Here is a 24,062-nt window from a genome sequence, read left to right as displayed (position 1 = left end):
ACCTCCCCTGGTGCAACTTGAGGCTGCTACCTCTTATCCTATCACTTGTTACTCGGGAAAAGAGGGCAACCCCCATCTCACTACAACCTCCTTTCAGGTAGTTGTAGAGAGCAATAAGGTCCTTCCTGAGCCTTCTCTTCTCCAGACCAAACACCCCAGGTCCCTCAGCCATTCCTCATCACACTTGTGCTGCAGACCCTTCACCAGCTTTGTTGACCTCTGGACCAGCTCCAGCACCTCAATGCCCCTCTTGTAGTGAGAGGCCCAGAACTGAACACAGGATTCAAGCTGCAGCCTCACCAGTGCCAAGTACGGGGGCATAATCACTGCCCTGGTCCTGCTGACCACACTATTGCGGATACAAGCCAGGATGCCCTTGTCCCTGTTGGGTGCTTAGACACAAGCTGGCTCACATTCAGCTGCATCAGTCAGCACCCCCAGGTCCTTTTCTACTGAACAGCTTTCCAGCCACTCTTCCCCAAGCTTACTAGTCCCTAGTCCCTGCTCTGACAAATTATTGCCACCCATTACAGAGAGGGTATTCACCTACCTCTGTTAAGGACAAAGTAACCTATACTGGACAGCAGCATAATCAATAACAGCAAACAGCTCTGGGACTACCCTGAACTGAGAGTGAAATAGACCAGAAAGTGAAATTCTACCTTTTATTAGCTTTTTGGCAAGCTAGTACAAACCCATGTTCCCTGTTAAACAAAGAAAAATGGGGAGGTCTGTACAAATACAGACCTTTTCCTACCAAATGAGAGCTGAAAATGCCCTCTTCCCCTGAGGTGTGGGAATATGACAGAAGGGACTTAATGCTTTTAAGTCTGTCTCAAAAGTAATGTCCAAAGTGCAAAGACTCCCAACTTGAAATATTTCCGTGAAAGTACAAGGTATTGAGCAACTTCAATGCGACAAGCACTTCTGAAGGTGAAGAGTTTCACAACGCGCAGCCTACACTATCTTGCTGCATCTCTACAGAGGTCTGGGATACACAGAAATGTGTTGTCATCATTGAAGTCTAGAGGTTAGAATAGAAATTCCATAAGGAAATAGATTATTTTTTTTCCTTTTCTTTTAAAAGTAAGGAAGAAGCACTAAGCTGCACTATTTAATCCCAGTAAATGAGTAAGCAACTGAATGCAATAGATGCAATAAATCTCTAATCCTTCTCTTTAAGTACAGTGACAACTGTTGGGAAAACCCTGTTCAAATAATCACAAAGAATATAAAAAGGGGTTCCAGTAAGTTGAATACAGATCAGGTTTTTTTACAAGTAAGATCTATGAGGACAACATGGGTAAGTTCAGTTCAGCATGGCCATGATATTTAGTTGTCCTGGAAGTCCCTTAAATAACATGTATCACTGCAATATCGAACGATCATTTTTCCTCATTCCTACATAAAAGGAGGAATCATTTAGAACTAGCCATCAGTAACATCCAGTCTCAGAAATAACAGGTGACTCAAAAAGATCCACAGAAGAAACAAGAGGTCCATCATGTCCTCCTTGAAATGATCACTCTTTGTAGTGGGGGCTAGCTGCAATCCACAGGTGTTTGCTCACATTATTTTTAGCATTAACTGAAAGTAAGGCAAATGTTCCCTCTTGTCTCAGAAGCAAATATGGAAGCTGGAGCTGTGAAGAGAAGCAGGATCAAACAGCTTGAGAGGAGTCTAGGAAGTCTTTTTAATCAGTCAGTCATATCTCCTGCTAAAAGTGGAGGACAAGCACCAAGATGCCATTCCCTGAAGAGCCAGATATAATGAGGAAAATCTTATCAAGATAAGGATTATTAGCAGACAGGCTAGTGGCAGAATGAATTCACCACAGTGATGATAAAACAGGATTAAGAAAGCCGAGCAATTTTAAGGAAAGGGAGCTAAAAATACCTGCACAAGTCACACTCCTCTAAGTCCTTCTTGTTTTCACTATGGTGATGTTTCAAAGTTAACTGTCCAACAGACAACTCTGTACTCTGTGTGCTAGAGTCAAGATGAAGCATGGTAGGCTGTGGTAGGCCTGTAGTCTCCAGGGATTGTGTGTCTGTATGAATGATGAGGATAGCTGCATTTTGTTTCAGTTACTGTGTATTAGGAGTGGAACCTTGCTGTCTGGCAAGGTTTCAGCACAGGCTTCAGCTGGGAAAAGCCTGGGTACAGTGCTTGTGCTGTATTATTGCAAGAATATACTACTCAGAAGGACAAACTGGGTCTTGTCTAGTTTTCTGATCTTGCTTTCTTCAGGAGGACCAACCACATGCTATCTGTTACACAGACACATGCACGCCACTTCCTAACAGCACCAGTAAAGGACCCAGACCCATGTCCCAGTGGTTTTGGTGAAGGCAGCTGACATCCTCAAACCCAAGGGTCTGGAAGGAGCAAGGTGTTTCTTACACTAACCCCAGATTGGGATTTTCTGGCATCTGTTAGCAAACACATGAGCAGTGGACATTTGTCTTTCTAGCCCCTTTGGGAACACTATGACTTCATATTGCATGTTTAATTATTTTTAATTAACCTCCGTAAATGCTTTTATGCATTCTCACAAAAACTTCCCTAAAATTACCAAATTCTGTGTTCCAGATATTTTGGTTTTCTGCTCAAGTAATGCACTTGGAGTTTATTCCAGAACTTGACCTCTTGGGATGTTTGAAAAAATTCTTTTAATTTTCAGTCTAAATTCATTCAGGACTAATTAATAAACATATTATCTTGTGCTGGTATTATCCTTCAATTTCAACAGCTCTCCTCCCTCCCTGATGTTTGCCCTTCAAAGGTATTTAGAACAAAGTGTTTTCCTGGATATTATACACAAATTATAGGGAATGGAGGTTCAGCATATTTTGTCACAAAGTCTGACAGAAGATAACCATCCACTGGGAAAACTTACTTATTTTTTACTAATGATGAAAAGGCAGATGCTGATATCTTTTCCTAGTTACTCCAGTATAAATCAGGAATAAATCAGAAAATACCTGCATGGAGAGCAAACTATAACCTATAGCTAGCAAAGAGGCAAGAACTGCATCTGAGCAGCATCTGCCTAGGGCTGCAGTGGGGACTGTGAGCACTAAGTTGTGAGTGGAGAACAAATACCTGATAGAGCAGAAGTTAGCAGTAGGCTTCTGTCATGTAAGAGCCATCATTAACTCTACCCCAGTCAAAACCATGACACCATCACAGTTCTGTATTGAATTCATTGCCATTCAAATATGTTTGGAATGGTGTCAGGACACACAATGCATCAAGCATCTCTGAGTGCCAGAACACCATGGTGCTGTCTCCAAGCTGTGGTTGTAACGCCATGGACAGCAGTGAGATTTCTCACTTCTTGAATCATGATGTCTGAACATCCACAGACCCTATAATTAAATACCCAAGGAAGTCTGAGGCCCACAACAAAGACCTGAGATGGACAAGTATTTGCCCCTAGGGCTCAACTCTTCCTATCCTAATGTGGATATCTAAAACATCTTAGACAAACTGCACCCAACTACAGGGTCCAATGACTGTAAAAGGAATCTAGGAAGAATAGCTTTGATGCAGGCAATTATGCAGTAGGTAACTCAGGGTAGCTGAGACAAATCTTACTGCTGAAGTCTGCCTCAGGAGAGCTAACATTTAGACAGATCTGAAGTCACAAACAGGAGTTCAAAGGATGGGTTTTCAATGGCACCATGTTCTAGTCTTTAAGTCTTTTTCCAGTCCAGCATTTTCTTGTTGAATTTTAAATAGAAGAATTTGAGATTTGGCTCAATAATAGCAGCAATAAAAGTCATCAGGAACACGAATTTATGAGAAAATATTAAAATAACTAAATATGCATAGCTTGACTAAAGCCATTATTGAAAACTAAATCTGATAATTATCTAAAAGCTCTGGAAGGATACACACACTAAGGATTTTTTTTTAATAGGGATTTTCAGGAAACTATAGCTAAGAGTAATGTGATTATACTGAGCAAGGTAAAATTAAGGCTGACAGGGAAAAAATCCTAATAATGAAGTGTATTCTATTATAGAATAACCTTCCAGAGGAAACTGGCTGAAGTCCAATCACATCTAAAGCCAACTGGGCAAAGATCTGCAGAGAACAATCCTGCATTAGCTGCAAGATGGACTAGATGACTCAACAGCACTTTTTCATTTTTAAATTCCTATCATTCCACTGCATAAAATAAGCCAATAACCCAAAGGGAAGAGGGAAATAGGCTTAGCAACAACAGCACAGCTGTCTCTTCTTCGAGGTCTGCATGCTGCAATCAGTGTGCCTTGTACTGATTGCACCGAGGGAGGAAACATCTGTATGTGTCAGAGTACTGGGTTAATTTGGTACTACAAAGTCATATGCCTGATGTCCTCTTCTCCCTCTTGCTCCACTCCTTAATAAAATAACATTACCAGAAGAATTGACCCTGTGTTGTGAATGTATCAATCATGATTTTTGCTGCACCAGCTACTCATAATTGGTTTAAGCTTTCTTGATCTCAAATGCCAACTGGTGTTAAACAAAACACAAAAAATGAATAGCCTGTAGGCACACGGAAATAATCTTGCCACCTGGTGATCTACAAGGAATACAGTAACAATGTTTTTCTAAAGCTATGATACACATGTTTAAAGCTTTGCAATAGTTTACTCTTCAGTTTTGAAGAGGCTTTGACATTTTATAGCTAAAATATCTTGTTGAGAGTCTGTGTTAACATACTGTCTGTTTTCTGTTATGCTTAAGCCACAAGTTAACAGAAGTCTTCTTAAAGAAAGACTATTTGATTTAACTGTGGATTTGGTTTCCCTTCTCCAGAGAATACAAAATGGTCTTAACACTACATATATGTATATAAATACAAAAATATTTTCTGGAGAAAGTGCTTTCAAGTGTAACATTAGCTTTCTACAACCCACCGCAACTCTGCTTTTCCCATAGCGGTTGCACTCTGTAATGCTGACCAAACCTCTTGTATCCACATCACGGACAGGTCTGATATTTCAAGGAATGTATTTGGGAAATATAGCAGGGACAGCTTCTCTAAAAAATATTTTAGAAGAACATTATCATCATCTGAAGAATAGATCTGCATGCCATAGGGGTTTTGGGGTGGTTTGCCTTAGGGGGTTTGGGTTTTGTTGCAGTTTGTTGGGGTTTTTCTGCCTCAAGTGCTCAATTAAGCATACAACAACAGAGACAGGATTTGTGTTTTTCAAAAAAAGAAATATTAATGGAAACCTGCATCTGCATAACAGAACAGTGATCAACAGCTCACACCTTACACCACTGATTCTGAATTATTCACACAATTTCACCTTGATTTCTTCCCCTTTTCCAAAGAACTTTTCAAATCAGAACCCAAATTACTATTTTTCTACCTTTTTTCCCTTTGTCAAAGGAACTAAGAAAAGGCAAGTATTAGAATTTTACCACACACAATCCTTCTAAAATGCTTATACATTTGAGATTTTTCCTGCTTTCTTAAGACGAGACATAAAATATGAGTTACCCTTTAACCGATACAGCTGCTAATTCCCACTCCTGGTGATATCAGTAAGGCAATAAAATGGCAGCTGTGCCCCTGCAGTCTACCTGCACCTGAAACTGAGGTTGCATTAGCGGAAGCAACCCACTGCTTTTAATTGGTCTGAACACGTGTGGAGAGAAAAACTGGCTGCCGCATTACAGTTCACAGGGATTGGACACTGCTGTGGGACAGTGTTCAAAGAGTAGCTTGAGATGCCATAAAAGATAGCAGATAATCAGCAGGAAGGCACTGGGGTCCAACAGGAAGGTCTACATACCGCAGAGTTGGAGGTACACAACAGGAGGGGAAACGGAGCAGATGGGGAAGGGGCCCATATGAAGCAGCATTTTATCATCTCCAGAATGACCATGAGGCAGAAGACACTGCCTACCAGAAAACCCTAAATATGTGAGGAGTTCCTTGTACCCTGCAGCTTTCTGGGCAACCTGGGCAGAGCTCTGTATGCAAACTCAGCCACAAAATCTCTGCTGCTTCCCTTGGGCTTCTTTTCGGCTTGTTGTCTAAGCAAAGGAAAAACAAAACACAAATACCAAGTCCAGGGTATGATGAGATAGAGGAATGGAAAAGTTGAATAAAGCATTTTCCAAGTCCCACACAGAAGGGCAGATCATGAAAGAAGTAGAAGGAATATTTTTTATATTTTTTAATAAGATTTAGGAAATTATCACTAGGAAATTGGTTGTATTATACTTAACTCAGCTATTTCTAATGAGGATACTGTGACCAAAAGCTAACCTTGCTGTAATTTTTCAATTACTTACAATGTTGAAAGTATTAAGGAAAAAAAAAAAAAAGGAGAATAAATATTCTATTTCTGTTCTAACTAAATGGGTGAGAATCAATCATTGAAAACTAATCTCACGTAAAGACTACATAAAGCTCAGCTTGAAGGATGGCTTTTTCCAGTAGTCAGCAGGACTGTCAACATAGAAAAGGTGCTATGCCATGAAAATACCTTCACAGCTTTACAGCAGAGTAACTACTTGATTTCTTTGTCCAATTTTGCTTTGCTCTGTTAGAAGATGTGTGGCTGGGCAGCAGCCATGAAGACCACATAATTTGGTACTGCAGGAAATATCTGGAAAGAGGGATGATTTAATGATGGAGAATGTTCAGATATGGGGAGTTTCCCAAGTGTGGGTAGGAAAGGGAGAGAGAGACAGCCATTCCTGCAGCAGGAAGTGGGGAGCAAACCCACAGCAAGGCTCCAGAGGTGGCAGAAAGAAAAGGGCTTTGCTCATGGAGATCTTCCAGTGAGAATTTCATAGCATCTGTGGTTAAATTTGAGAGCTGCAGGCTATAAAGAATGACTAAAGGAAAAGACTATCCCATGGAGATCGTCTACAGGGGGTCAGACCTCTTTTCAGTCCCTTCATTTCAGGCTGTCTTTCACTGCAGGTCACAGTTTTCTCTATTAAGAATAATTTTGCTCTAGTTTGGTATTATGCACTATAACACTCAGCATTAGGTACCTGAAGGTTTTGGGGTGATTGATGCAATGTGCTCACTTTTAGGAAACCACAACTGCCTTGTTTTAGGGTAAGCAAAAGGAAATCTTCAGCTGAAGAAAGCAGAGAAGATTCTGAATAAAATGTTCACTTTTCATCATCAAATTATTTCCCACACCCTCACATTCACAAGTGAGAGAAGTTGAGGGAAATTAAAATGCATGAAGAGTGGAAGAAAAAAAAACTTCCCTTATTTTTACAATGTTTTAATTTGAGGGCCTGACTTTTAAGCTTAGGCGGCTATCAATGGTATCCCTCTTGTTTTGCTTTCAGGCGCATAGTAAAGACTCTTGCAAGGATTTGTTTGGATGGTTTTTGAGTTCTGGGGATCAGGGGGGCAAAACAGAGTACAAGGGAATAATAATCTTTAGAAAGAATTCATACATCTTTTCAGTATGTCCCAAGAGTTTTTAGGGATTAAGGCATTTTGTGTCTAGCAGGTGACACACTCAGATTCTTGCAAAGCCAAACTGCTCCTGGGCTCCCCCTCCACTGTGTAACATCATGCTGAGCAAATGTAACAATTACAGGGCTTTTCAAAATGAGAAACACTTACAAAAAGATATAAAAATTTGCATTCTGAATTAGATGAAAAGGAGACTAATTCATTACAAATGAGATTCTTAAGTGTACTGTAACTACACACAAAAATCTAGCAAGTTTACGTGCATTAATTGTTGCCACAATGTTGAAGTGTCTGTGAGTGCAATTGCATTACCCAATTAAGCCTCAAAGTGTCACATTTATTCATGCAGTGCAGGCATATAATATTTTAAAATTATCCCAATCAGATAATACTCCCTTTCTGCACATGAACCCATTCAACATTTGAAGAAAAAAAATCTTTCCAGTTTTCCTTTAGATCTCAGGTGGGTTGGATTTTTCATCTTAAACAACCCTAAAGCACAAAGGAGTAAATGCTGAAAGCATTGTACAGGTTTCATAATTCAGAAAACGTGGGTATAGAGGCACATATCCCACAACTTCATCCAAATTGAAGGCCTATGTTCTTTAACCACCATCCTCACCACAGTCACGTTAGGGTCCTCCTGCATTAGATTTCTCTATGGGTTTGGCTAAAGGGAAACCAGTTGTCCACAAACTGTGAAATTCAAAATACATGTAACTAATCATGACTAACTGTAAATACAAAGACTAAAGAGCCCCATCTTTTACTTAAGAAAGCAAGGCACATTCTGGTACACCAGCTTTTGAAGGATTTACATCCCAAGCATAGGATCATGAGGTCTGCTGTATACATAGTATTTTCACATGACTGGAAGAGATTTTTTCTTGCCACTAGTAACACCAGTTTAAATGTTAATGGAGCTGTCCTTAAGAAAAATAATTAACATATGGTTGACTTCCCATATATTAGAAAAAACAGTAACAGTGACTAAATCAGTATCTTCTGTATAATTTCAGCTGTTTTGGTCATGATGAGTTGTGTGGCTGACTCATCTCACAGACATGCATCACATAATGAGAATGAACACAAATTGTTTGCAATGTCAAGGATTAGATTTTACCTAAGATGGAGGACATAGGACCATATTATGAGGGACTACCCAGAAAGCAGCAGCCAGCCAACCACTGCATCTCCGAGTCAGAGAAAATCCCTGACAGGTGGTTAATTGATAATATGATATCACGAGGCAATGTCTACGCTGTTGTCTTGATTGCTAGGCTTCAAGTGAGGGCACGTCTTCTTTGGCTTTGCGCAGTACCTGAGTTCAAGGTGTCATTATGAATGCATGACTTACAAGCCCCAGATCCCTGCAGAGTTAAATCCTTGTAAGAAGTCTGCATCTGCTACAAAAGGGGCTCAAAGCAATCTCAAGCTCTGTCAATGCCATAGAAAACTTCTTGGGATGCTGCCATACTACCTATGGACACCAACACAACACTAGTAGTTATCACAGAGAAATCAGGACCCAGAATCTACCCGACAAGATCTTGTCAGGACCTGCTAGATGATGCTTAGGGATGTTAACTGAAATAAACAAAATAGGGAAATGATTAATGGCACTGAGTCTGGCAGGTGGGTTTTTATACTGACAGACATTTAGCAGACTGTGGGTTTGACTTAGTCATAAAAGGAGGATGTGGAGAAGCCACAGCAGATAACAAAATATTCTGCAAAACACATGCCTCTACTTGGGATCCTATTTATTAACACAGCCATTCAAGCAGTTTTATTCTTAGAACAAGAACTAAAATAAACAGAACAATCCCAGCTGTCATAGTATCACCGATTAATCACAAGGTTTCCTGTATATCAAGAAAAAGAGAGAGGTATCTGCACTGCCATCCACCCCTTGCCTAGGTTGCCCCTATATTCATTGGAGAAAAACAAGGAGCTTCTGACAACTGGATTCCTGACTGAGATGGCCAGTTAAAGACCTAGGGGTGCATGGAGTAAATCCAAGATCTTGCTGTATCTCAGTTCCATACAGTGTGGGGAGAGATAGGTAACGCTTAAAAGCAATGAAAAACATAGCTGGGCTAAAACATTCTCTGAAGCTGTCCTCTTCGCTGCATGAGGAGAGCAGGCACCAAAGTGAAATCTGCAGGATCAGATCTGGATTCATGCCTCCTCCACAGTGGCACAGCAGACTCTCCATACAAATTCAGCATGAAAAAGTATTGATCTACCCATCAAGTAACTCAGAGGCCCATACAATGATTCCTGGGGTTGAGAATATGTGAGTGGTGTCATAGAAAAACTCCTGCTTCCATCAGTCAGCTTTTCACTAACATCATTCATCCTGTCCTCTCGATCCTGAACGAAACCTGCTTTCTGTCTCTACCATGCAATTATCTCTTACATAACAAACACAACAACACAATCTCTTATGAAGACAGGCTGAGAGAGTTGGGCTTGTTCAGCCTGGAGAACAGAAGGCTCCACAGAGATCTTAGAGCAGCTTCTTGTAGTACCTAAAGAGAGCCTACAAGAAACCTGGAGAGGGACTTTTTACAAGGGCATTTAGGGATAGGAAAAGGTGGAATGGATTTAAACTGAAAGAGGGTAGATTTACACTGGACATTGGGAAGAAATTCTTCACTATGAGGGTGTTTAGACACTGGCATGGGTTGCCCAGAGAAGCTGTGACTGCCCCACCCCTGGCAATGTTCAAGGCCAGGTTGGATGGTGCTTAGACCAACCTTGTCTAGTGGAAGGTGCTCGTACACTTTGCAGAAGGGTTGGAACTAGATGATCTTGAAGGTCCCTTCCAACCCAAACCATTCTATAGTTCTGTGAAATCCTCCAGTGTCCCTTTTTTCTTTCAGGGAAACTGTCTCTGCACTGCTTTATGCTTAAAAAGATTTTTCAGACATCCAACCTTGCATTAACTGTAATACTTCTTTCCTGTGCAAGCACATCCAAAGATTGTCTTTTTAATTTTCTCCCTTATAAGGAAAGCTATTGACATTGAAGATCCTAAACTCTAAAAGTTGGGTTGTGAATCTCTGAACAGATGAAAGCTCCTCCTAGGATTCTCCTTATTAGGAGAAACGTAATTTAGACCTCCCTCTAAAATGAATAAGGTGTGAATGGTGGGGTTTTTCAGGGTTTTTTGTTTGAAACAGTGTATAAAAAGAGGAAACCGTGAACTATTTTCTTCTAGATGTTCTGCCACATACAGGAAATATGATCCTCTTTTCTCCTCCTTGAAAATGGGTGAAGTTCAGAAATAAAATCCAAGCTTGGACCCATTTCTAATTTTCAATCATCCATTCTCAAACAATTTGTCTGTACACTGAAGAAAACACTAAAATTTTCTGTGTGCATGTGAAGGCAACCATCTGTAAGCAAAAGGACATTATCTAACAAAGAAAGGCAACAGGAGGACCTGCTTCTCTAGTAATTACTGTCTGCTGTAACGGTGTAATTTTGAGGTGTCAAAACTTGGGACATAAAATAACTTCCTTCATGTCTTCTTCAAGGCTTTTCTGTGTCCAACTGCTTCTCTTCTGAATTATCTTCATAAATTCACAATCCTGAACAGCCTTTTTACTGACTTTCAGGGAAAATATTCTATGTCAGAGAGCCAGATTTTCATATGCAGCTCCAAGACAGTTCTTTATTGTGCTTTATTACCTCCTCTACTGCAAGAATGCTGATTCTCTTGGAAAGAATTTACTTCCTTACTTATCAACACCTTCCTCTGCACATCAGCGTGTTTCCTCTCACCCTCCTTCAGTCATATAGTGCAAAAATCCTAGAAAAAGTGAAGTGTTGTATGTGTAAATGAAAGGCTGATTAGGAATTGACTGCTAATGGCATAGATGCTGCATCCCATATTGCCATGGGATTTTCTACCAACTACCAAGCCAGAGCACGTGTGCACAAGTAGCAAATATACCATGGAGAGGCACTTGTGCACCTCGTTATTAGCCTGAAACAGATTTTCCAGCATCTGAGCAGTGACCCATTAATAGCTTACATAATGAAAAACAGCACCGAAATGAGTCAGTGTGCTTGGCAAATTCAGATCATTAACCATGAGAAAGCACTTCAAGTGGATCAAGGGAGAAACACAACCCAGAGAACATTAAATAGAGAAGTCTTATTAGTGATAAGTAAACAGGTGCAATATTGACCTAGAAATGGTGGGATGGAATCCTTCATTTCCCATAGAAAATTCCTCTCTGAAAGACTAGGTCCCACCTTTCACAGCAGAACACAGGCTGGGCTCTTGACACCGCTTCCCAGGTATCTACTTGCTAAAAGGGAACTCTGTAAGAAGTAAGCAGGAAGATAAAGCACATGGCTCCTACAACTGCAGACACCACTGTAGAAACACAGCAGGAGCAGGCAGAAACTAAAAGCAATCCATACACAGACCCATACCACTAACACAACGTGATAAGGAAAGACTGAGGACCTCTGAGAGGCACTCCAGTGGTCTACAAGCCAACTAGGAACCAAACAGAAAATCCTGATACTACACACAAATCATTCCAGTTAACAGTGTCATCAGAAAGAAACTGAGAAACAGAATTCAGACAGATAAACACCAGGGCTGTAACTGTTTCTCTTGAGCAGTTTCTCTATTAGTGGTGACAACTCATGGCCAATACACATGCACAAGGCTGGTTATTGCAATGGTGGCCTTGTACCAGCCTGCAATATTCAGAAACACACCTACAACCCCAGTTTTGGGAAGCCTGCTCTGAACAGTTTGACCATTTCAACAAGATATTTAAAGCACTTTTTTTTTAATTGATTTTTAAAAGGCTGACAAAATTCAAGATAAGAATGCAGGTTTCCACTAACCCAACCCAGTATTTATTATGTTCTATATGAAAATGCAAATCAATTCATGTTAACAGAAAATGGTTTTGGTAATTTAAAGCATGGAAAAACGAGTGTTTTGAGAAGTTGCTTTGCAGTGTAAAGGATCATGGCACATGAACAACACACTTTTTTCTATGTGAAGCAGTTTAAATCCTAGGGTTTCCAGAGATACAGTTTCCAGCATATATGGATGCTGCTTAAGGAGCTCATGTGTTTCGTACTTTCAGCAATCCTCCACTTCTGCTCAGGATTCTCAGCCCCAGGCTTTACCCTACAGATATGACATATAAATAGCAGTTCCCCTTATTTCATTTTTATGAAATTGCAGTGACTCCTTTGATGCAAAATATGTAATTTCTTCTCATAAAAGGCCAATACAAGGGCCATTTGACAGGACAGGATGTTGCACTAATATTTGAGATGCCTATCTCCGCAAGCAAGTCTGGCGCTATACACAATGCTCACTTGGCTTCATTTCCTTATCTATTTTACGTGCAAGAACAGCTGGAGATAGACATATAGAGGCTTTAACCTTCCATGGCACATCTAAAAAAGTAAACTACCAAAATCTATACAGCTGTGAATGCCAGAAAGCCATCTGTATACAAGTTAATTGCTTTTGGTTTGAATAGTTTCCATTTTTATCCTGCCATCTACATTTGTACCTATTCAGTCGTTTGGTTTGGACACAGCAGGGGAGCACAAGCGGATTCCAGCCCAGCTCTTCCATCTTCCAGGCCTGCTTTGCTGCAAACCTTCCCTCAAAATCATTCCCTACCTTCAGCATTTTTTTATTTGTCTCAGAAACCAACTGAGCAAACTTAAGGAGTTTTATTTTCACCAGCACTTCATGGAGTGAATTACCAGACTGAGTGGATGACAGGAGCAAAGTGCGGGCTTATTTTCTGGTTTCCCCACCCCATTTACTTTACAGTAACAAACTCAAGCTGTCCAGAAGCAGCAAATTTAGCCCCAAGCAGAAGGAACAGCAATGCCAGCCTATGAAGCACCTTTAACTGATCGCTTTGACTGACAACTGGCTGTTCCTTTTGTTCATTAAATCTGTAAATACACATACGTGTGCATATAGAGTAAATTAAGAATGCAAATCATGTGCCAAAAAAATATCCAACATCTACTTAAAATCTTTCTACTAATTACAGATGTGATTCAGACCAGTGATGTATTTCTAATTAGCAAAAATAATCAGCCCTGTTTTCCTTGGAGGAAACGAGTATGGCCTAACTAGCAAAAATAAAACTAAAGTTAACACTAAACACTTCTGCTTTTTACCTCCTGAACTGCTTCTGTTAGCTCTGCCAGATCTTTATTACTGACCCTATGAAAGCATCAACATTATCTAAGCAAATTCACTATTTTCTACAAATATCATCATCTGTAGATCTCATCTCAGAATGCAGTTTCTGTCAGAGATAGCATGTGAAGATGGAAGCTGTTTTATAGGCAGGCTTAAGCTTGCAGTACTTACTGAAACCAAAACAAGTACATGCAAATGCTACTAAAGAAACATGAACAGCATTTTTTTGTATGTTTACAGAAAGTGTAATTGAGAAAAACAGAGCCATGTAATCCAAATCTGTCCCTCTATAAATATATAAAGTCTTCTAAACGTTGCTCACTAGCTGTAGGAACAATAACAACAAAAATCCCTGCAATGAGTCACTATGGTCTTCTAGGAATAATTAAACTGAAATACTATTTATTGTAACCTTTCCAATCTACTTTACAGTTACTGGGCAAAAGCACAGTGTCACTCTGTGGACACACATAATCTGTTTTCCATTCTAATTGAGAAATGGAGCTGTTAATGTCAAGAAACATTAAAAAAAAGCTGCTCCATTGAACTTTCTCTGTCTAGCTACCTGGTTCTATGATAAAAAACCACCCTGCACGCACCTGAAGAAGCATGGGGAATTTGGTGGTGGGGACCCAAATTTGTCTCCTCTCCTTCTCCCCCCATTGGAGCCCATCATTGGAGTCAATGCATCTGCAGCACATAGGGAGCCCAGAGGCACCGTAGAAGCTTGGGGAGCCCGAGTAACCCCTGGAAGACACAAGCCAGACCCCCCAAGGGAGCCTTAGCCTTGGGAACCAGGTCAGGACATTGGAGAAGGTATCTGGATCACCCCACAGCTTGTCAGTGGTCACAGTCTGGGAGCATGGGGCACACTGTGAGATGCAGGGGAAGGGCATTTGGGGATTGTGTAAGACCTCAATGTCTAAGGAGGAATTAAAAGTAGGGAGAAGGAGAGATCAAGGTGATATGGAGAACAACCGTGAGAAAGCAGAGGGATAAGGGGATAAAAGAGGCAGGTTGCATGTGAACAGGCTTGTCATCGTACTTGTCTGGCCATGCCCTGCCTTGATCAGCACAGTCTGTCCTGTCTCCTCATTAAACACCACTTTCCCACAGGACAAGGGGCCCTTTCCAGTGTGCAGGGGCTGGGGGCTCTGAGTAACTGCCTTTGGTGTCTCCTATGTCCAGGTGCCAGAACCATCAGCAACTGGATATCTAGGGCCGGATGCTGGGTAGAGGAACAGTTTAAGCCCAGCTGCTGGAGAGATCCATATTGCACACACATATATCTTATATATCCCCACTAATAGGTCTTAATCCTGAGCAGCCAGCAAGAAGAGAAGCATGTGCAATGGGGCTTTCAGCAACCTGGTCTGGTGGAAGGTGTCCCTGCCTATGGCAGGCGGGGTAGAACTGGATGATCTTTAAGGTCCCTTCCAATCCAAACCATTCTATATGGTCATTGCTGGTGCTCATGTTTGCATGAGTACTAAGTGCACCTGTTGATCTGTGTGCCTTGTCATATATAAGCTGCATGTGTCTCCATGTGTGCCTATTGGCACATCACTGTAGGAATACAGCCCCCACCATTGCTGTTGTTTGGACACCAGGACATGGGAGCTGCTGCAGTCTCATCTTGACTGGGATGCTGGATTCAGCCTCCCCATTACATATAGAAGTTTCCAAGAAAGGTGTGATTCAAGGCCAGGTTGGACGAGGCCTTGGGTGATATGGTTTAGAGCGAGGTGTCCCTGCCCATGGCAGGGGGGTTGGAACTTGATGATCTTAAGGTCCTTTCCTGCCCTAACTATTCTATGATTCTACGGACAAACTAACCTTTATTTGGAAATAAAGTGGTGCAATAGAACTGGCCATTCCCTGCAAACTGCCGTGGTCATGATCCTCTCACAGTAGCTGTGACACAGACAGAAAACCCAGACAGAAATATTGTCATGGCAGTCTCAGAAAGATCTTTTGTTTAGAAACAGACAAATGATGGCGGGGCGGTGGGGGGGTGAGGGGGGGTGCGTTGGCCAAAAAAGATTGACAGTTGCCCAGCATCTGCTTTTGCAGTCTTATGTCATTTACATTGTCTACACACAACAGTACATTCTTTTAATCAGCACCAAAAAGGAAAAGTTCCAGGTCACACCACTGCACCACATCACCAACCTGTACTTTACTTATTTTCCCCAGTTAAAACTGTGCTTCAGGATATACGTAAGGAAATATGCTCTCCTATGTAAGAATACTGGATGATTTTAACATAATTTATGTCTTACTCCACCTCTCGTGTTTCTTGGCTGCAGTAATAGGGAACTGTAAGAGCCAAAGGTCATTGGGGTCTAATATTTAGGGACATCTCAAAGACAGATAATCTGATCTGCTTCACAACAGCCTTATGCCTTCCTTACTTCAACAGAGCTAGGTCTAACTTGTACCAAAACAAGATCAGCACAGGTCCCTGGTTTCCAGCAACAGAACACACCACAGCACCAAAACATTAGAAAGTGTCATATACCATATACACTTGAGGCAATCAAAGTCCTTCCACTAAGTAAATAAGCATTTCCACTCTATAGAAAAAACATCTTTTTTTTTTTTTTGGAATGTGGGCAGTACGTATGTGTTCCCCCCCCCAAGACAGGAGGAGAGATATTCCCACACCATGGAAAACAACAGCACTGGCTGTATAAGGAGAGTCTTACAAAGACATCATGAATTAGCAGAAAACTAGTTTGGAAAGATAAAATACTAAACAATTTCTGTGGGGAATAAGAACACAGGAGATTATTTACTTTGCTTTAATTACTTTGGCACACTGCTAGATTAGTTTTTGTACTCTACTAGATTTTCATACCATCATTTTACAAATGCAAAGACGCAAGTTCATGTTCTGAATATTTAAAGTTTACCATATCCATATTATCCTGTCCTGTGCTGGGGTTTCTGCCACTCAATTCACAAATAAATATGAGGGTTACAGCTTCACTTTTAAAATTTTTATTATTACAGTGATGCAAGCAGGAACCTTAATTTCTAGGTACGTCTTTCTGGCTTGCCTTTCATCAACCTAAATGCGTTTTGACAAGAATCCACTGGTAACGCATACAGTATGAAAACATGGATAATCATCAAGTTTCACTGATGCTTTCGATCTAGATCACATTAGGTCATCCTCCACTTTCCTGGAACACTTTACTTTGATGGAAAACTGATAATAAGCCAATTTCCAGAGGGTTATAACTTATAAAAACACAGTGCAACATCTGAATGAAGTTTCCCTGAAGAATTTATGAAGTGTTTAATAGGCTCTATAGTTATGGACCATATTACTGCACAACACTAATAAAACATCAGTTTTAGACTCTATTAAACAGAGCACAAAGACACCTGTGATTTAAAAAAAACCAAAAACCCCACATGTGCCACTGTTTTGATACTAATATGAGATTTACGAGAGCCAGTGAGAAAGATTTAATCAGCTGAAATAAAGATCCTGTCTTCTCTTTGACTCTTTCCTATAACCAACTATTTTAAGAATGCCATTTACAAGAAATCCCACATTTTCTTGCCTTGAAAAGAGCTGTCTATACTTGAACCAGCTGCAAACAATACCATTCCAATATACCTAAACAAGCAACAGTCTATTCAAAAAACAAAGCTCTGTAATCAACAGGATTTTGATCTGAAAATTCCTCAAACTAATTTGACATTCTGTTTCACATTAGGAGGTTTAGCCACGAGTGCTGTTAAAGAGCTTTGGACTTCCCTGCAGCACAGACAGAGCAGGGATTTTGCTTTTTATCTGCTGTGTGTGCAGTATCTAAGACAATAAGGCCCCCTATTATGGCTCCTCCACAAACATGAAATCCCCAAAATAATGAATACTATAATAGTAAAATAAATACTGACCAAACAGTAAATACCCATGCGCCCATGCACAATTTAAATGGTAGTGTACCCCACAGATGCCTGAAGGATTACTCCACACAACATGACAACAGAGCTAATTCAAAGCCAACTGGGGAAAAATTAAAAGGCTCAGGTTAATTATTGCTTTACAGCTGGGCTGGAGGCATGAAAAACAGAGCAACTGAGAAGAGTTTGGAGATAAGCTATGGCAGTTTCAGTCTGTAGTTTCAGCAGTACTCCTCGTCTGCTCTCAGGCAGGGCACCATGACAGGGCTCTTCAGTAAGCAAAGAGGCCACTTCAGAAGTTCCTGTCTTCCAACAGCTCGAATCTGCTGTACTCCCCATGCCCAATTGCCAATGTGCCTGTCCTTCATGGCACATCCTGAAGAGGGGGCCTCACGAAGCATGCTGCTGAGATCCTTTGCTGCGACTGCCATCGAAGTGAAGGAGAATGTAAAACTAGGTAAAACAAGGCAGGATTATAAAAGTGGCAATTTGTAAAGATGATGTTCAGAAAGATGGTTCATTGTCAAGGGAAAGGAAAACAGCAAAGATAGACAAAGGCTCTGGGAGATGGGTATTTATACAGTTCTTAGAAAGCATGAGTTTTGCAGCATTCAGTGATAGAAACATAAAACTGTGGGCTACAGCAAGCAAGTGGGAAAGAATGAGCTCAGAAAGAGGGGTCATATACACAGGTTTTAATATATTCCCATATGGTTGCGTATCAGGACTCTGAAAATGATAGCTATAGTTAAAATCTCATTACATATCACTAAAAAGATAACATTTGCTGTAAATCCGCAAATGTTTGTTTGACCTGATATGTAGGAAACAGGCATCTTACCAAAGACATATTTAAATTTTGATGTAAAAGGATCCAAAATTTTCACATTGAAAGGATTTACACTGGATACCAAGGCAGGGTATAGTCTCCAGCAAAGTTTAAGAACTCAGGAGAGGATTAGAAATACTTTTTAGTAGAAATTAGAAATTCTGTATTAGAAATATCCTTTTTAGGGAGAGCTAAAAGAGTAGCTAGTACACACAAATTTCCTTCCAAGTAGGAGAAGAAGAAAAACGTTCAACATAATTTGTGAATAAGCAGTTCTTCCTGAAGAAATCAGCAAATGTGATACCAAGATATCTCCTAGTTAAGAAAGCGGAGAACTCCGTTACTAGTCTCTCCGTTACTAGTCTCTCCGTTACTAGTCTCTCTGTTACTGCATCTCTGAAACAGCTGTGATCCACTGTGATCCAGTGGTAGATTGTATCCAGCCCACAGTTTGGATACAACCTACCACTTAGTATCTCCCGAGAAGCATGTGTATTCTGTACCTGGCTTGGTCTGGGGCTCAAGAGGAAAAACAGACCAGTCAAAGACCAGGGTAGAATTAAGAGGAATATCCTTTTCCAGGAACTCAGAAAGAACAGGAGAAAAAGGTCTCTGGAGTAGGCCATCTGCTAAGATCAGGGAACTGCGAGTTTGTGTGTTAACTCCTGGCTTTTTCATATATAAGTAATAAACTCTGTGCCAAAACCAAGGGCTTCAAGGACAGCACAATTACTGTCTTCTCTGACAAGCCATTAGTTTACAAGGCCTTACCAGAAGACAGCCTAAAGGTTCTGGTACCTGCACATAGAAAACAATAGCATCCATGTCCAAAGTGAAATTTAAAGTCTCTCTAATTTAAATATGCACACCTGAGTGCCAAAGGGGCTAAGTTTGGACAGCAGATTCTCCATATTCCTTGACTATGCACCTTAGCCAGTAGCCTCCTAACCTGTGATGCTATGTGGCATGGTCTCCTGCCCACTATCAGTCAGGTTTGGTGGAGGCAGAATTCAGTCTTTCTGTTGACAACAAATGATCCAGAGCTGGGCAAGAGTTGCCAAGGAGCACAACAATTTCTCACTGCTATTCCCAACAGTAAGGCTGACTCTGATTAGCTCTCAGAGGAATCTGGTTAAGGATCGTGTCTTCCAGGCTGAACAGAAATCAACAGGTGATGACATACTTTTAGTGAGAGAAAACTTCAAGGACAGTGCTATTTTCCTTCTCTTACGTCATGCTGTTGAAGATATATAGGTGGATATAACATATTACTGTAGGTTTCCATCTGATAGTATTTTTATGGGGTTTTTTTCTAAAAAAAAAAAAAAAGATTGAAAATTCCTGTAGAATTAATTATGAAGCTCCACGTACAGTAATCCAGACAAACTTCAAAACCATACAATAACATATATGCTATGCACAAACAAAAAAGTGCGCACAACAGTTCCCAACCAAACTATCTCACAAAGGACTATCTCCCAAAGTATACATTGGAGGATTTCTTTTGCACTTTTCAAAATAAAATATAATTCTTAAGTTGCATTAGAGCATACATTTGTCCCATAAACAAATGAATTTCTAGAGAATGGCATACAAGATGAGGCTGAGGAATTCTTTTTCTTTTTTTTTTTTTTTTTACATATTTAAGAAGAGAGCGCTAAGGAGAGATTTTACTACTGTCTGTAACTACTTAACTGGAGAGTATAGAGAAGCAAGCCAAACTCCTTCCAAAGGTGAACAGTGATAACATAAAAGGCAACAAATACAAGGTACAATAAGGGACGTTCTCTGAACCCAACAGGGGGAAATATGCCATGAGGACAGTCAGAGTGGAATGTGTAGCAACAGAAGTTGGGATCTGATCCTTGGAGATGCTCAAAATCCAACTGGACAATGCTTTGAGCAGCTTGACCTAGTTTGTCCTGCTTTGAGCAGTGGTTGGACCAGATGACCTCCAGAGATCCACTCCAGCCTAGAAGAGTTCTGATGCTATGGTTCTGTGAGCAGAAAAAAATAAACTTATAGGAAAAAAAAAATCGTTCAAAGAGCCCGATCTTTGGAGGTATCTCTTTTTTATCACTGAAGAAAAAAAAAGAAAAAAAATGTATAAATACAACAGTTTACTGCTGCTAATATCTTTCTGCACTTAATACAATAGAAATGCACCTCTATGGCATACATACATGACACTAGGTCTTTAAATAACATAGTGAACACCAGAGATCATGCAGGAAAGTCATTCTTCAGGCTCTTATTAATAGGAATCAAAACTACAGTGTGCATCCTCCCACTAATTCGATTTGATTAGATGTGTCATAAGCACACACAGGCCCTTTGAGCCATGGAGTGGGAAAGGCCCCCACTTTGCACATCTCTCCCTACCACTGCTGAGCTAAGCAATTCAAAGGGAAAAATGATACAATTTCACAACTTGAGACACCCAAAAAATGGGTAACACCCAAGACTGAGATGGAGCTTTTGGAGCTAAAACTTGTAGTGTTATAAATTACCTAAAGGGCAGGACTTTATATATATATAAGAAAGAAGATTAAAGCAGTTTAAAACTGCTTGGGCATCATGTCTAGAAAAACACATGAAATAGATATTTGCCCATAGTTTACAATTTCACTTCTGATTTACCTGGCTTTCAAGAAATATCCTCCATCTAAAGTAACTTGACTGTATACAAAGGGCCTGAATGCTATGTGTCTTGGCTGTGGTCCCACCTTGCCATCAGGGAGGTCCATGCTCAAGACCCTGCTCCTCTCTTTAGACAGTAACATCAGAGAAGTAACTCCAGCTGTTCTAAGTGTCAGCATTGTTAACTATTTCACTGCTGCTCACAATAGATACCCTGGTATTTCCCACACGTCTGCTGGCAAGCCAAAAGTCACAGCTGCCAAAACCACAAGGTTCAAACCCTCCCAATGCAGTGGAATTTCTTTAGCACAACACCCACTTCTCATAAGATCAAGCAAACCTAAAGTCTGGCACTGTGACCTCATCAGAACAAAGTAAAATGAATTTATTTGAATGGAAAATAAATACTTGGAGATCAAGTATCCTAGCTGTAACATCACATCTTATATTTATGAAGCCCTGGTATCATCAAATTCTAAAATGAGACGCAATTCTCAGTCTGCCACATCAAAGCATAGCTAATTTCTACACCCCTGATGAGGAAACCAGTTTGAGCACAAGGAGCCTGGGTTAAGAGTTTCAGGGCTGTTATTTGTGCTCTTACAAGTGCTGACAGAAATTGTATGTGCTGAAATGGAACTGAAAGATCAAAGAAGTAAGTTTTTACAGCAAAATCTGAAAGACAGCATTCCACTCCTGTGCAATACACAAAGTGGCTGGGAAAGTCTCATGTCCAGCACAAACAGGCTCAAGGTTAGGAGCACTAAGGAGCAGAAACACAGTGGATGATGCCAGCTTGCTGTTACAGCTACCACTGTCAGCACCACCAGTGCAGCAGCAGTGAAAGAACTTGCTAGGTCTATAAACAAAAAGGCTTTTCTCTCTTGCTGTTTCTGATGAGACATTTTTCTATTTTAGAAGATGCTGAGGAATTTTGGCTTCCTTAGCAAGTGCTGTGTAAGCAAACGGATGGGAGTGGAGCTTCTCTTGTGAAAAAGAGAAAAGCATCTTTACATATTCTCTATTACGTTAACTGAAAAACACTTTAAGTCAGGATTGGTGTGGGCCAGAGAGAAATAACAAAAGCCTGTGTGGCTGTATTAAGAGAAATGATCTAAAGAAGGGTCTAAAAGCTACTTGAAATAAACTAATCAAGAAGAACATAAAGAAAGAATGGTAAATGAATCTACTGAAGTTCTATGTGCCTGCAGTATAGTATTGGAAGCAAACCGAAGATGCCAACTATCTAAAGAAAACACTATTTAATTGGAGTAACAAAAACTTGGATAACCCATGTGTCTAAAATATGAATATAAAGAGGTACTGCTCTTTCAAAATAACTGGCAGTATGAAAAGGATACTGCATTGTGCATCAAGAATATATACAATTGATGTAGTTCCAAGCCATAAGGAAATTAATATCTTAGGGAAACTTCCATGCAATGATTACAAAGTTAGAAATGAAAAAAGCAGGGATACTCCCATGGTGGGGATCTAGCGAACCACCAAGCCAGGGAAAATTAGGGCAAAAAGAGTTTTTGAAACAACTGGTAGAATCATCCAGAGTACAGGACTGGAATAACATGTATTTTAACTACTCCCACATCTGGGAGTAGTTGAGAAAGAAATACATCAGGACATTTTGTTCAGCAAAAATTCAGAATAAACTTAAGTCAGCTTTTGATATAGAAGTTATAGAGAGCAGCTAGTAAAGGGAGGAGGGGAACAGGACGGCTGTTCTAATGTCATTGAAAAGTAACAGAGTTCATAATCCTGAGGATGCAAAACCACAAAACAGCAAAGCATTTTCCAACAGCAGGCTTAAATAAATTATTAAAGTACTAACATGGGTGCTGTCTAGTTGAAGAAACACTCAGAAAACAATCGCAACCACAAATGAGCAGCATGTTCCATAGGGTTCCGCAGGGTTGTGTTTGAGGCCCAATGTCATTCAATATTTATATCAACGGCTTCAACAGTGGAATAGAATGTATGTTTATGAAGTTCACAGACAATACAGAGCTCTAAGAGTCTGCAAGCGTCTTTGAAGGCTGGATTAGAATTCAAAATTATATGGGTAAATTGGAGAGGTGGAATGAGATTCAGGTCCAGGTTGTATACAAATTATTTTTACAGTTAATGGAGGACAAGTCAATAGAGTCACTGGTGTTTGCGGACTTCAATGAGACTCTTCAATTGACCCTCAGTAAGACAGGTCCAATTGGCAAGGCTCCATTGACTAGATTGGCAATTTAGTGACCCAGCTAACAAACAGTGCACATTTAGGCACCTCCATTCAAATGGTTATAACCTGAAACTGGATCTGATCTACAGTTTGAGAGCAGTATAGGAGTCAGTCAGTAGGAACACATGCAAGATATTTGTGTATCTTGATTAATTAATTGTATGATGAACTATATAAATGATGAACTTTATAAATGCAGGAGGAACCACTTCTTCAGTTGCATTTCTGCAGGGTAGGATCTCAAGTAGAGAATATGTATCTTACTGTTGCATAAATATAAAACACCGTAACAAATTATGGCATATAGACAGAGAAACATGTGAAATAATCCTCTCTAAACAGAGCTGTCTTCTGTTCAGTTTGGGGCATCACACTCCAAGAAAGATGCAGAACCACTGCAGAGACAGACTGCTAGAAAACATAACCTCTGAGGAAACATGGACAGAATGAGGATTGTTTAGTGCATGAAAAGGGACACCAAGAAGGAGCTCTGTAAGTTGCTATATACCAAACTGGCTGCTAAAAATAGGAGGAGGCATCCATGAAAGACAGGGTAATATGTGATGCATTCAAATTGCAGCAAGGAAGATTTTTACTTTCAGTAAGAACAGGGCAAGGAGTAGAAGGTTTTCAAGAACAAACCCAAGATCTGCCACAACATAACTGATCCTGGCTTGGGATATCAGGATAACCCAGGAGATGGCCGAATTCAATTACTGATCCCTGGGTCAGGCGCACAATCATGTGTGCC

The 24,062-nt window shown here is 40.3% G+C and overlaps 1 protein-coding gene across 6 annotated transcripts in view; it reads right to left on the bottom strand.

Annotated features, from left to right (window-relative positions):
- ENOX1 (ecto-NOX disulfide-thiol exchanger 1) overlaps positions 1-24,062 on the bottom strand; it is a 375,494-nt gene that overhangs the window by 306,736 nt on the left and 44,696 nt on the right. The window contains exon 1 of one of the 6 annotated variants that reach the window (XM_061374277.1): positions 11,159-11,186. The exons of the other annotated variants lie outside the window; for them this stretch is intronic. The gene's annotated coding sequence lies outside the window, so the exon portion shown is untranslated. Of the gene's footprint in view, positions 1-11,158; positions 11,187-24,062 lie in introns of those variants that run through there. 6 annotated transcript variants of the gene reach the window in all.

Source organism: Neopsephotus bourkii, unplaced genomic scaffold (genome assembly GCF_033783945.1).
Source record: "Neopsephotus bourkii isolate Nb327-2 ecotype Australia unplaced genomic scaffold, CSIRO-AGI_Nbou_v1 NB_1637, whole genome shotgun sequence".
NCBI classification, from domain to species: Eukaryota; Metazoa; Chordata; class Aves; order Psittaciformes; family Psittacidae; genus Neopsephotus; species Neopsephotus bourkii.
The sequence above is the reverse complement of the archived record's forward strand: the minus strand, read 5'-3'. Positions and strand labels throughout refer to the sequence as shown.